At 29.6% G+C, this 14,246-nt stretch overlaps 2 long non-coding RNA genes across 2 annotated transcripts; both read right to left on the bottom strand.

Annotated features, from left to right (window-relative positions):
- Positions 1–3,395: 3,395 nt before the first annotated feature.
- On the bottom strand, positions 3,396–3,936 carry LOC114735539 (uncharacterized). Its single transcript, XR_003739282.1, has 3 exons — positions 3,820–3,936; positions 3,567–3,740; positions 3,396–3,482 (listed from the first exon to the last, which is right to left on the bottom strand). It is a non-coding gene; the product is annotated as an uncharacterized LOC114735539 (long non-coding RNA).
- Positions 3,937–4,795: 859 nt separating this feature from the next.
- On the bottom strand, positions 4,796–5,239 carry LOC114735540 (uncharacterized). Its single transcript, XR_003739283.1, has 3 exons — positions 5,145–5,239; positions 4,987–5,071; positions 4,796–4,875 (listed from the first exon to the last, which is right to left on the bottom strand). It is a non-coding gene; the product is annotated as an uncharacterized LOC114735540 (long non-coding RNA).
- Positions 5,240–14,246: the final 9,007 nt, after the last annotated feature.

Genomic DNA, 14,246 nt, shown 5'->3' with positions numbered 1-14,246 from the left:
CGAAAGAAGAAGCCAACCAATGTGCACCAATGGCGGCCTTACCACGTGGTAGGATAGGACTCAATCCAAAATCCAAATAACAACCAATCATTCACAATATAATAAAAATGTCTCAATCTTTTCTCAGTATAATCCATAAGATATCATATATCTTTTCCAAACTTCTCAATCACATTCCAAAAATCCCACAAGACAATTTTCATAGCTCAAAAGATATAACATATCTACTCAAGTTCCAAATATCAAATATTATTCTAAAAATAGCAAAATACTCACAAACAACATATTAGCACATATAACAAGTGGAAAGTGGTTACCTCTCGCCAAAGCAATACTAAGGATTACCACAAGGTCAATCCTTTGCTCAACCAATAATTAATCTACACAATTAATATAACCACATATTAATATAAACTAATTAATTAATTAATTAAACTTCTCTATATTATTTAAATTTTTACTCTAAATTCCCGCAACTCTCATAACCCAAAAATTATTAAGTATTTTAGCAACAATTTAAAATTTCTAACAACCCCAAATTATTTATTTACCACCTCCAAATTATTTACCTTAATAAAAAGGATTTTCAACAATTTTAAATATAAAATTATTATTTATAAACTCTAAAAATCCTCATTTAAGTTTAAACCTCAAAATCAAACTATCAAAAATTCAATAATATTTCAAATATTTATAAATAAATAATCTAATCAAAACTTTAATGGTATAACTACCATATATATATTTCATAAATAATAAACTTTTTAGCTACAATAATTATTTTAAAACCTCCAGTCACCCAATAAATAAAAATAAACCGATTAAAATCTTAATAATATGTTAAACACCTCAATTAAATTATTCAACTTAATTTTAATCGGTAAAATATGATATAAATCATATATCACATATTTTTCAACTAGAAAAATCCATTTAAGCACTAAAACCAACAAATGGACCAATCCAAACCGATTAAAATCTCAATAATATATCAAACAACCCAAATAAATTATTTAACTTAAATTTAATCGGTAAAAATATGGCATATCTCATACATAACAGATTTTCCACTAAATAAATTAATTTTAAATACTAAAACTAGCAAATAGAGAAATCTAAACCGATTAAAATTAACAACTTATTTATTTCTAAATTTCTATAGTCATCTTTTGTCAAAACTCAATACTTATATCATATATAAGTCTCAAAATTTTCTCTAATCACTAGGGTAATACTACTATTATGAAGCATAAAATATATATGAAATATTTATGAAGAAAGTTTGATGAAAAGAGATAGTTTCATGTACCTAAAATATCTGCAAAGCTTGCCCTCTGCTTCACCGGTATGATTCTCTCGCTCACACACTTCGGCCCTCTCTTTCTCTCTTTTCTTCTTCTCTCTCTCTCTCTTGCGCCTGCCGTGGGGGAAAGAATGAATTGTTGGGGGTGTATTTAACACCCCCTGCTCATTATTGGGGGGAGGGGTTTTTCAACCCAACCCCAACTTTCCACCGCCCCCTTCCCCAACTTTCCACCAATTTCGTTGGAAAGTTGACTTTCTTTTTTTTTTTTAAATAATATTATTATATATATTATTTATTATATTATATTATATTATCTTATATTATTTTATTTTTCAATTACTTTTTTTTTTTTTTTTTTTTAGGATATTACAGGGAATATATTATATTAACCAATAATTTAACTAAGATCGTTCATACACTCAAATTAATTCATTGAGTTTTATATTTAGGACGTAAAGAGTATATTTTTTCCCTGATTAGATTACTGAAATATATGATTATTCAATGAAAACAGCTGATTACACAAATAGAGAGCCACAATTTAAAATCTAGAAACAGTCCAATAGCATGTCTTTTTTCCCGCTAAATATGTTATTCATCAATTAATTATTGTTAATATATTTAAAAATGATATGTTCCGACTTGTTAATTAATGATCAATATTAATGAGTAATAGTAATAGTAACAAATTGTGGAAATTGAATTAGTCTATTGAGTAATATATAAATTAGATAGATATGAACAATATCTAATTTTGTATATTTAAACATATTATTATTGATTTTGTTATTGTAAACATATTATTCACTCTTTATCTTTCTTTTCAATTAAGAAAAAGAGGGAGGAAATTAAGGAAGATGCTTAGATTATTTGGGGGGAATATATTATATTGACCAATAATTTAACTAAGATCGTTGATATACTCAAATTAATTCATTGAGTTTTATATTTAGGACTTAAAGAGTATGATTTTTTCCCTGATTAGATTAGTGAAATATATGATTATTCAATGAAAACAGCTGATCACACAAATAGAGAACCACAATTTAAAATCTAGAAACAGTCCAATAGCATGTCTTTTTTTCCGCTAAATACGTTATTCATCAATTAATTATTGTTATTGTTAATATATTAAAAAATGATATGTTCCGACTTGTTAATTAATGATCAATATTAATGAGTAATAGTAATAGTAACAAATTGTGGAAATTGAATTAGTCTATTGAGTAATATATAAATTAGATAGATATGAATAATATCTAATTTTGTATATTTAAACATATTATTATTGATTTTGTTATTTTAAAGATTCATTAGTTGGAGCAAAATGAAATGTAGCTTCTTTAAACAAATTTAACAATTAAATCGAATAAAAATCTTACTAAAATTGTTAAATTAAATTAGATAAATATGACTCTTGGAAAAATTAAACATATAAGTTAGTGTTGGGAATTTATTAAAACTTTACAATTTTGGGGAGAGATGAAATTAGAAAGTTAAAATTATATGAAAATTTAATTATTTATCTATAATCTCATCTAATTTGAAACAATAATGCATTTCAAATTAATCAATCTTGATAGTAATACAATATTCCAAAAACTTAATGAGTAAAAAAAATGTGATATGTAAATATATGCCGAGCAGCTAAAAATGCCGTGAGTTTTGGTATTCACGTGAGCTATATGTAAATTGTATGTAAAGGATGATGAAAGATTTATAGATGAACTTCAAAAGTATCAATACTGAAACATTATTTCAATGATAGGTCTTTTACGTTAAGCAGTAATATGTCTATCAAGTAAAGAAAAAAAAATTGCGCAATCGAAACTCTTTAAAAACAAAAAGGCCTGCAACTGATAATGTCACCACTGATAGGGCTGAGAAATCAGTCTTTATCTTCCTTCTCCTTTTTGATGTTCTTCAAGGGCTTCATGTAGTTGGACTTCATAGTTGAGTTGGCAGACAATCTCATCTCGTCATCATCAATTGATGAATCAGGTGGATTCTTTTTACGCTTAGACAATGTGTCTGGAGAGCCATGCAACTGAGATATTAAGAGATCATTATCTACATCCAACATGCCACATGACAACAATGTTGTTGGTTGTGATGATGAAGTGTCAACTGTAGCCTTCTCATAAGTGATATTTTCAGATTCATTAAGTTGACTTCCCTACATAATTGTGTGAAGGAGTTCTAACATGTTAGATCTAAACATTGAGCAGTGAGATATGATGAGGATGAGTTATCTGAATACCTCGGTAGCAGAGTACGCAAAGTTTTTCAGCATCTTTTTATCGGTAGAGAACTGGATAACACCCATACTACTATTTCGATACCTAATATTGCTTTCTTTGATCTTTAGCTTGACGATCATTTCTTTCCCCACACAATTGCTCAATTCTTTTGGAAAAGAACCTGGGTTTTTGTCCTAAAATGGAACACGTTGGGGAAGTATAAAGGTTATAACATGAGTGTTGAGTTCAAGAAGTGCAATGTAAGAGTCATACCTTTGCTACCTTTGTCTTCAACTCCTCAGCTGAGAAGCCAATCAAATCATAAGCAAGACGATTGAAAAATATGATTGAACATATGCCCGTTGAATCAAACACCGTGTAATGGAGCTTAAATCTATGAAACAATATGAAATAGTGTTTCAGTTGCATTTTCATTTTTCATTGGTTAAAACATAAATAGTGTAGACGTTTGCTCATTTTGTAGAGAGATTTACAAATAATCTTACTTAGGCTCAATAGTCAACACATCACCCGTACAGCTTTTGCATTTTAGTTTGTCATTTTCATATACAGGTTTACGATTGCATGAGCACCCATCGTAGGTCCAACCGTAAGCAATCTCAATCTTTTGGATGCAAACCTTGGTTACAACTTCACACGGCTATTTTCAAAGAACAAATGTTGTCAATAAAAATCTTATGATAACTAAGATAAAAGAAAAACGACATTTGAGAAACAAAGAAGCTAAGATTTATTGATCCTGACGTGGGGCAAAAAATATAAATTATAATTTATGTTTGTTAGCAAAATATATGTAAAATCTTATATGCACCAAACATATACAGAACATATAACAAAATCACCGACATATATATAATCGAGGTAGGAAACAAATAATCAGCACAGACATACATATAAATAAGAAGCATATATAAAAATATATATAGTATAGCAAAAATCTTTCTTCCTTGGTTTGTCAAGAATATAAATAATATTTTGCATTTAGATGTGAGATGTAACGTGAAATTTAGTATTAGGAGTTTATTAAACCTTTAAAAATCTGGGAAAACATGAATTAGATATGAAAAATTAGATCGTAATTTTATTAACTATAATGCACATCGAGATAATAATACTTTCCAAATTAATCAATTAATTAATTAACTATTGAATATTGTTAAGAGACATCATGTTACCTTAGTAATTGCGAAGAGTTCAGCCACATGTATTCTTATTGGAAATGTTAACATTGGCTCATTGTCTACAACTTGGTAATCTGCACTGGAAAGTTGAGAGAAACGCTGCCTACCTTCAGGTATTTCGTCAAGGCTAGCAACAATAATAATAAAAATGATTAAGATTTTTAGTCACTGCAAACATCAATAAATATTTATGAATCGTAAATATGTATTGGTCAAATATCTTTTCGTAGGGCTTCACCTTTGAAGCAGGTCATGGGCCTCTGGAATGTTAGGGTTGAACAAAACTTTAGTTGCTTCAAACACGTTGCTAATATGGCCATATGCTAATAATATGCCAATCAGAGTGTTAGGATCATGGAATTGATTTTTGTTTAAATGAAAATATGTTTGTGGTACCTTGTTGGTGGTTTAACCTTCCAAATCTGACCACCACAATAATAGGATGCTCCAACCCTTGAGGCTTGCTGTTATATGTGTTTACCGCGCAGTTACCAAACAACACCACCTTTATTGTGCTCTCACTATAGGAAATATGTTGCAACTTTAGTCAGAATTAGAGAATGACAGTAGTAGGAGGATAAAGTGATGACAATTAAGGTTGTTACTATTGATTAGAAAGAGTCAGGGTCATTGTTTTCGAAGTCCCAAACTCGTTTTTGAAGTCTTTCAAATTCCCAAGTGCCTGGAGGAAGCCGATCACATCTACACAGAATATATGATATTATAATTTTTATTGTAGTGAAAAGCAGACTTTGGAAAGGGAACTTAAATGAAATGTTTGTATACTAACCAATAAATCCTTCATTCTTTGCAGTGTATTCAGCAATATCCTTGATGGGAATGAAGTTGAAAGACTCTTTGGGAATGGGCAAATCCAATTCTTCAAAGTATGTTGTATTGTGGAACTTTAGCCTCCAACAATGTGAGGTCACTCTGTACTTGTCATCATTGCCAACTATCTGAAAGTTTTCACAATGGTATACTCTACCCTCTTTAGGGTCATTCTTGTACCGCTCAATCAAGCTCTTTTGTGTTGCAAAACCTTCTATTCTTGAACCCTATTCAATTTTGAATTGTCATTTAAGAGTGTTATTTATCTTAAATAAATAGTCAATAACGAACATTAACTCGCCTGCTCATCTACAAGGAGCATTCCAATCCTCCAAGGAGCATACGGGGGAGCCTTCTTACAGGAAACCCACTTCCTAAGGACTCGAGCAACAATTGTCCAGGTCTCTTTACTATTATTGATATCTTTTATCATGTCTCGATCAGTGCTTGCCATGTTATGATAATGGTATAATTGACACCCGCTAACAAAGCTACAGCAAACACAAGTTTAATGTAGTAATGCACTAAATAACATTACATATAAATTGCACAAAATGCATGGTATATACATGGCATAAGATAAACAGACAAGCAAAGTGTAAAAGGCTTAGATTGGGAGATGGCAATGAAGGAGACCCATCACAGAATTTTGAATACTAGTCAAATCCTCGTTAACCATTGAATTCAGAGTTTTAAACACTAATAATGCATGATTTTTGCATAACTATTAGCAGCTTCATGGTTATTTTATTTCAATTTGCATGGTATCCTAAGGCTTCAATATATCAAATATACCAAAAGGTGGTTTTTTTCTGGACGCTAATGGGATGAAAAGCAGTTGGAATCTCTGACTAATTCAATATAGGGGCTGGCCAAAATGTTTCAAGATTAGTCGAAACTGTAGCTTCAAAATTAAACCCAAATCATGGTTAAAACCTTAATGGAAGTCTGAACTTACCTTGGATAGATGCTTGAAGTTACCCAAGTCCTCTTGCACTTTGGCTCTTCCTTTTCTCTCTTCTCTCTCTTCTAATTCAAGAGCAAAACCTTCCCCGTCTAGCTTTCTCAATTTGCACGGAATAAGATGTTATTTTCTCTTTTAAAATGTTATTTATTTTAAAAATATTTCATGATTTTCTAATTTTCTTATCTTTCATTTGGGAGTACCAAAAAGATAGGAAAATTGACTAAAAAAGTATATTTAAAATAGAAAATTTCAAAAAAAAAAAAGCGGCCAACCCTTCCAAATGATAAGGAAGAAAGAAAAGCCTAAACTAGAATTATGAAAATATTGGGAAATGACCAATATACCCTTATGTGATACTCAGAAAAGGATGTTGTTATTATGTATTCCAAACTTGTTACTTTATGTTGCAATCTTGTTCCAAATCAAATATAGTCATTTTTCCCAAACTGACATAAGAGCATATTGATCGTTTCCTCACATTTTCATAATTCTAGTTTGGGCTTTTCCTCCTTCCTTGTCATTTGAAACTATTAGCTGGCCTCTTCGAAATTTCCTCTTTTTAAGGATTTTTTTTGGTCATTTTCCAAAAACAAGGTAGCATTGAAACATCAAAATCCTACTTAACGTATGGGAATTTCAATAATCCAAAATCAATTCACTTGATTGAATTGGGATTTTAAAATCGTATTGAAAAGACATCACACCCCCTCACTATTTTTTCAATGCCCACCAAATACCTCTTGTCGACAGCCAATCTCACTAAAGCTTTGTGATTCTGCTAGCGGCCAAAAGCCAAAACTCTGGCATACACACAATCCCTTATTGGCCATCGACATTTTTAAAATTTTTGGAACAGTTATATTAAATAGTGAAATCAGATTGGTAAATAATAGCGAAGTAAATATAGTAAATAGTCAGCAATAAAGGCATTCTCCATGAATTTATTCAAGTGTTGGAGTTCCTTATAATTTTTTGAATTTTTGAAGCAAGAGTAGGAAATGGTAAACATAAAATTGTAAATAGTAAAGAAAATATAGTCAATAGTCAGTAAATACATGTTTTGAATTTTTAAAACAAAAGTAATAAATGATAAAACCAAGCTGTAGCAACAAAGTAAATATGATAGATAGTCAACAACAAAGAATGCCCCTATAGATTTGGAAAATTTTGAAAAAATTGTATTTGCCAACTATTTACTTCGCTATTTACTACCTTTGTTTAAAAAATTCAATAATGTATTAGGAACTCTAACATTTAAATAAATTCATAGAGAAAACCCTAATATATTGCTAACTATTTATTACATTTATTTTTCTATCCACTAATGTTTTTTCAAAAATTCAAAAAGGAGTTGTCAGTGCCAAAGCTGCAATGGCTGGCCACTAGATAGTGAGGAGTTCCTAGGGCCATTTTAAAAAAATAGTGAGGGGCAGTGATTTTTTTCTCACAACATTTCAAAACTCTAAATTAGTCAAGCAATCTAGTTTGAGATTATTGAAATTCGAATGACTGATTTGAAATTTGATATCAGGAAGATGATAAACAAAGAACCTAGAAAATATGAAATCCCCCAAAGGGTGCCTAAATTAGCATAATCCTGGAAAATTGCAAAGTCCTAAAATGAAATTTTTGAATTCAAACATAAAGATGCAAATGCTCCCATTTATAATTTCTATTCTAAAATTGATAAAATGAATTAAAAATTTGTTGTTACCGATTGAAGTTTAGGAATTGAGCATCTTCTAAAGACACGATTTTTTCTGATTTTCCCAATTTTTAGGTTAAAATTGAAATTTGTTAATTTCCATTCAGTAAGCTCAAAAGACTCAAAATTCCAAGCCAGGTTGCAAAATGAGAAGTTTCATGGCAGAATTTAAGCTCACCTTGCTCTCTAGCTCTTCTTGTTCCTCTCTTGACTTAAACTTTTCTTCCTTATACACCTTGAGCACGTGATTTTGGGAAGAAAAATGGGTTAGGATAAGAGCTTGATGAGAAGAAGTTTGATAGAGGGAATTTTGGGATTTGAGATCCTAATTGCCAAGAAAATTACTCTTGAACTTCCTTCTTCTTACCATTCACTCTTCCTCTCCCTTTTCTCTTCACTTTTGTTCTCTACTCCCTCTTTCTTATCTCACTTTGACTGACTTCAATAAGAGGAAATGAGGGAGTGCTTTAAGTGACCCCATATCACTTATAAACTATATTTGATAATTTATTACTCAAGTCTTAATATTATTTTATTAGCTTCCTTTTGATCCAATGGCTTGAAATGCTTCTTGCACTACTACAGAAAACAACTTTAACAGTAGTTAAAAAGGACTTTTTACAGTGGCTTTTGGGGTGTAGAGAATACTGTCAATGTTAAAAACAAAGCATTTCATGGTAGTTATAAATTGCCTCGAAAAGAAATTAACTTTTCATGGCAATTTTGAATCCCGCATAATTTAAATAATGGACAAATCAACTAATAATCAACCAACCACCAATGTAAGAAACAAATACAAGACAAATTTAAATAATTATAACCAATAAAAACAAAAGCAACAATCTCAAACCAATAAATAAAGATTCTTAAAGTTAAAACTTCTAAATGAAAAAAGAGAACATAAATGATATCTATTTGCCGTGAAATTTTAAACAATACTTTATAATCAATCAAAGTTCATAACAAAAAAAAAAATTAGCCAAACATTCAAGAGATTATTTATTTGGTAAATATCAAAGTTTATAACAAAAATTTGAAATAAATATGAAAAAATTATTAAAAAAATTACAAACTCAAAGAATAATCAACTTTGAAGATTTAAACATGTTATTAATGCCATGTATAGGAAGTAATTGTAGTTCTCTAATTCTAAATGTCACAAACCAACCTTCCAAGTATGTAAGATACTCAAAATAAACAATACTAAATATCCTAAATGTAAAATCAATTAATCCATCTGATATATAACAAATTTCCATCATCAAATTTCCAAAACAATCAGAAAAAAGCAAGAGAATGAATGAAAAGGAAACTCATAGTGTGGGAGATGAGTAAAATACAAAAAAGGTGACTTTGAATGGTGAAACACAATGGTAACAGATCGCCAAAAACGACAATATACTGTGGGGTTATGCTAGAAAAGGCAGTTTGAGTGGTGGAGTAGAGGAGGAGACCACAATGCATTGTAAACAACTCTAAAACTTATCATAGTATTGGGCTTTTTAAAACTCACAGTAAATACTTTTCACAGGCGGTTGTTAAAATAAGTACTGTGAAAATTGTTTTTAATAGCGGTTATCTAGATAACTGTAATGAAAAGTACTTATGATGACATTTATTAAACGCCATTGTAAGTTCAAGCATCAACTAGGACTTTTCATGGCCGTTATTTAGTTAACCACCGTGAAAAGTCAAAACTTACCATGAGTTAATTACAAAAATGATAACACATTTTTTTCACGGCATTTTTCTTTTTAATCACTGTAAAATGGCATCGTTAAGTGTATTTTTTGTGGTAGTGTTGTTTTTTTCTTCATTAGATTATGCCACATTTGTATTGGAGGGAGTATTTGATTGTCCATTTCAACACAAAATTACACTAATTATCCTTTACTCTTTAGTTAATATGAGTTTAAGGTTCTACAAATGCTATTTGAAGATTTTTTTATCATATAATTGATCATCAATAATTCATATTTATGAGAAAACTAGAAATTTCTCCCTCGTGCGATGCACGGATTAACATATTTAATTAGATTTAAAATTTTAATAAATTGCATTATTTAAGGTGGTTCAAGATTCACTTCTTATAAGGGTATAATTTTTTTATTTATTCAAATGGGATTTAAATTAAAGATATAGAATTTAGGAAAAATATATGAAAATTTGAAATTAATTATTTATTTCTCCATTTGAGCCTCCACTTAACATATCATTTAATTATGGTGTTCCCTATTTAATGCAATATATTCAAATCCCAATTAACATGTTATTCATTCAAAATTAATTATTAATTTCTTCATTTAAGCCTCTAATTAAAATCTCATTTATTTCAACTTATGCAAATCCTAATCATGATGCTATTCAAATATCATTAATTGAATATATTTGGATCTAATAATATCATACCCGACCCATTTTTAAACAAATAGGGTATTATAAGTTTTTAAGAATCTACCTGATGATAGTTTCCTGGTTTTTCTCAAGCTCAACTTTGATCTTTAAGTATATTTCCCATAATTCCAAGAAAATACCTTTTATTGGGCAAAATTCTCTTAATATTATTTAGGGAAAAAGACAGAAAAATGCAACTTTAACTTCAGAATCCCCAAAACGTCCGCCCAATTCAAGAAATCTCATTTTGGTACCATGAGACCAAATTGGGATTATTATGTGAAAGGAAAAGACCAAATTGCCCTTCATTTTAAATATTATTTTTAAAATATCACAGCCCCTACTTGCGGGGCGGTGACCAGAGCTCCGTCGGTCGGAAATTTTTTTTTTGAAAATTTTTACAACTTCAATATAACGGTTAACAACTTTTGTAATGCTATTAACAACTTCAGTATAGCAATTAACAACAGCTTTTCTAGAAAATTCAACAAACTCCGGCGACCAGAAACAATTTTTTTTGAAAATTTTTACAACTTCAATATAACGATTAACAACTTTTGTAACGCCATTAATAACTTCAGTATAGCAATTAACAACAGCTTTTCTGGGAATTTCAACAAACTCTGGCGACCGGAAACAATTTTTTTGAAAATTTTTACAACTTCAATATAACCGTTAACAACTTTTGTAACGCCATTAACAACTTCAGTATAGCAATTAACAACAGCTTTTCTAGGAAATTCAACAAACTCCAGCGACCGGAAACAATTTTTTTGAAAATTTTTACAACTTCAATATAACGATTAACAACTTTTGTAATGCTATTAACAACTTCAGTATAGCAATTAATAACAGCTTTTCTGGGAAATTCAACAAACTCCGGCGACCGAGAACAATTTTTTTGAAAATTTTTACAACTTCAATATAACGGTTAACAACTTTTGTAATGCTATTAACAACTTCAGTATAGCAATTAACAACAGCTTTTTTGGGAAATTCAACAAACTTCGGTGACCGAAAACAATTTTTTTGAAAATTCTTACAATTTCAGTATAATGGTTAACAACTTTTGTAACCCTATTAACAACTTCAGTATAGCGGTTAACAACAGGTTTTTGAGTTACATAATTTTTCAAAAAAATCTGTTGTTAACTGATATACTAAAGTTGTTAATAGCGTTACAAAAGTTGTTAACCGTTACACTGATGTTGTAAAAATTTTCAAAAAAAATTATTTCCAATCACCGGAGCTTGTTGAATTTCCCAGAAAACTTGTTGTTAATTGCTATATTGAAATTGTTAATAGAATTATAAAAGTTGTTAACCATTATACTGAAATTGTACAAATTTTCAACTTTAGTATAACATTAACAATTACATTTTTTTGGAAAATTTTTACAACTCCAATATAACGGTTAACAACTTTGATATAGCAGTTAACAACAAGTTTTTGAATTCAAAAAGTGACATTTTTATAACTTCAGTAATGCCTTTAACAAACTCAAAAACCTGTTGTTAACCACTATACTGAAGTTGTTAATAGGGTTACAAAAGTTGTAACCGTTATATTGAAGTTGTAAAAATTTTTAAAAAAGTTGTTTCGAGTCACCGGAATTTGTTGAATTTCCCAGAAAACTTGTTGTTAATTGCTATATTGAAGTTGTTAATAGCATTATAAAAGTTGTTAACCATTATACTGAAGTTGTACAAATTTTTAACTTCAGTATAACATTAACAATTATGTTTTTTTTGAAAATTTTTACAACTCCAATATAACATTAACAACTTTAATATAGCAGTTAACAACAAGTTTTTTGAAAAATTCAAAAAGTGGCATTTTTATAACTTTCAGTAATGCCTTTAACAAACTCAAAAACCTGTTGTTAACCGCTATATTGAAGTTGTTAATAGGGTTACAAAAGTTGTTAACCGTTATATTGAAGTTGTAAAAATTTTTAAAAAATTGTTTCCGGTCACCAGAGTTTGTTGAATTTTCCAGAAAAGCTGTTGTTAATTGCTATACTGAAGTTGTTAATAGCATTACAAAAGTTGTTAATCGTTATATTGAAGTTGTAAAAATTTTCAAAAAAATTGTTTTCCGGTCACCGGAGTTTGTTGAATTTCCCAGAAAAGCTGTTGTTAATTGCTATACTGAAGTTGTTAATGGCGTTACAAAAGTTGGTTAACGGTTATATTGAAGTTGTAAAAATTTTCAAAAAAATTGTTTTCGGTCGCCGGAGTTTGTTGAATTTCTCAGAAAAGCTGTTGTTAATTGCTATACTGAAATTGTTAATAGCATTACAAAAGTGTTAACCGTTATATTGAAATTGTAAAATTTTCAAAAAAATTGTTTCCGGGAGGGAGTTGAGTTGAGATTTAATTTCAGAAAAGCTGTTGTTTAATTGCTATACTGAAGTTGTTAATAGCATTACAAAAGTTGTTTTAACCGTTATATTGAAGTTGTAAAAATTTTTTTAAAAAAATATTCCGACGACGGACGCTCCGGTGACCAATTGTCGGCTGGTCGCGGAGCTCCGGGTGACTGTCGTCGCCGGAGGTCCCAGTGACCGGCCACCAGTAGTGGGGCTGTGATATTTTAAAAATAATATTTAAAATGAAGGGCAATTTGGTCTTTTCCTTTCACATAATAATCCCAATTTGGTCTCATGGTACCAAAATGGGATTTCTTGAATTGGATGGACGTTTTAGGGATTCTAAAGTTAAAGTTGCATTTTTCTGTCTTTTTCCCTATTATTTAAGCTAAATTTTCCATTTCTAGAAAACTATCTTAGGCCCTGTGGCACTTTTAATAACCAATTTTGGCTAATTATTTTTTAGGGTTAAGGTGCAATTTTAACAACAAAATTTACCTTAAAAAGCACTTGGCATCATAAACTTTATTTAGGTGCAAAAATATAAAGAAGTTATCAAAAGGGGGTATTTGGCACCATGTCATTAACATCCGTTAATTTACCGTATGAAGGGCCTATAAAGTCAGTTTTAAGGTGTATTTTTAATATCAAAGTTTACATCAAAAGACATTAAGCACCATGAAGTTTACTTGGGCATAAAAATATACATGATCTTTCTAAAGGGAAAACAAAAACAAAATTCTCCAACTTCCATAGACGTCAATTAATTTTATTTTATTGGGTGCCACTAAATATCACTTTCTCTCTACTCATTCCTACTTCCTCTTTACCTTAGTATAATAGACAAATTTGAAAAATAAAATAAAGAACTAAAACAATTGCGAAAATATAGCATATAGTACATAATCTTTCTAAAATATTTATATGCATTATTTGATTATATATTAGTTTATAAACCAAACAAATTAATTTGGAGAAAAACTATAAATATAATACTTTAAAGTAATTTATTTAATTTTTTTAATTTCCTCACATTAATCTATTGCATCCTATATTAAGGACTAGATGTAGTACTTGGGTTGCAAGTAATGAACCTCATATCCTAGAAGGAAAAGACGTTGTTTTGCATAAATACATATAAAAGGCTTAGAGACAAAGAAACAACAATGACAAAGAAAGTGTACGTGTTAACTATGATAAGAGAAAGATGGATTGACTTGGAAGTAAAAA

The sequence above is a fragment of the Neltuma alba genome, unplaced genomic scaffold (genome assembly GCF_004799145.2).
Source record: "Neltuma alba isolate B1F8T4 unplaced genomic scaffold, ASM479914v2 tig00013223_pilon, whole genome shotgun sequence".
NCBI classification, from domain to species: Eukaryota; Viridiplantae; Streptophyta; class Magnoliopsida; order Fabales; family Fabaceae; genus Neltuma; species Neltuma alba.
This window is presented reverse-complemented; position numbering and strand designations above follow the sequence as displayed.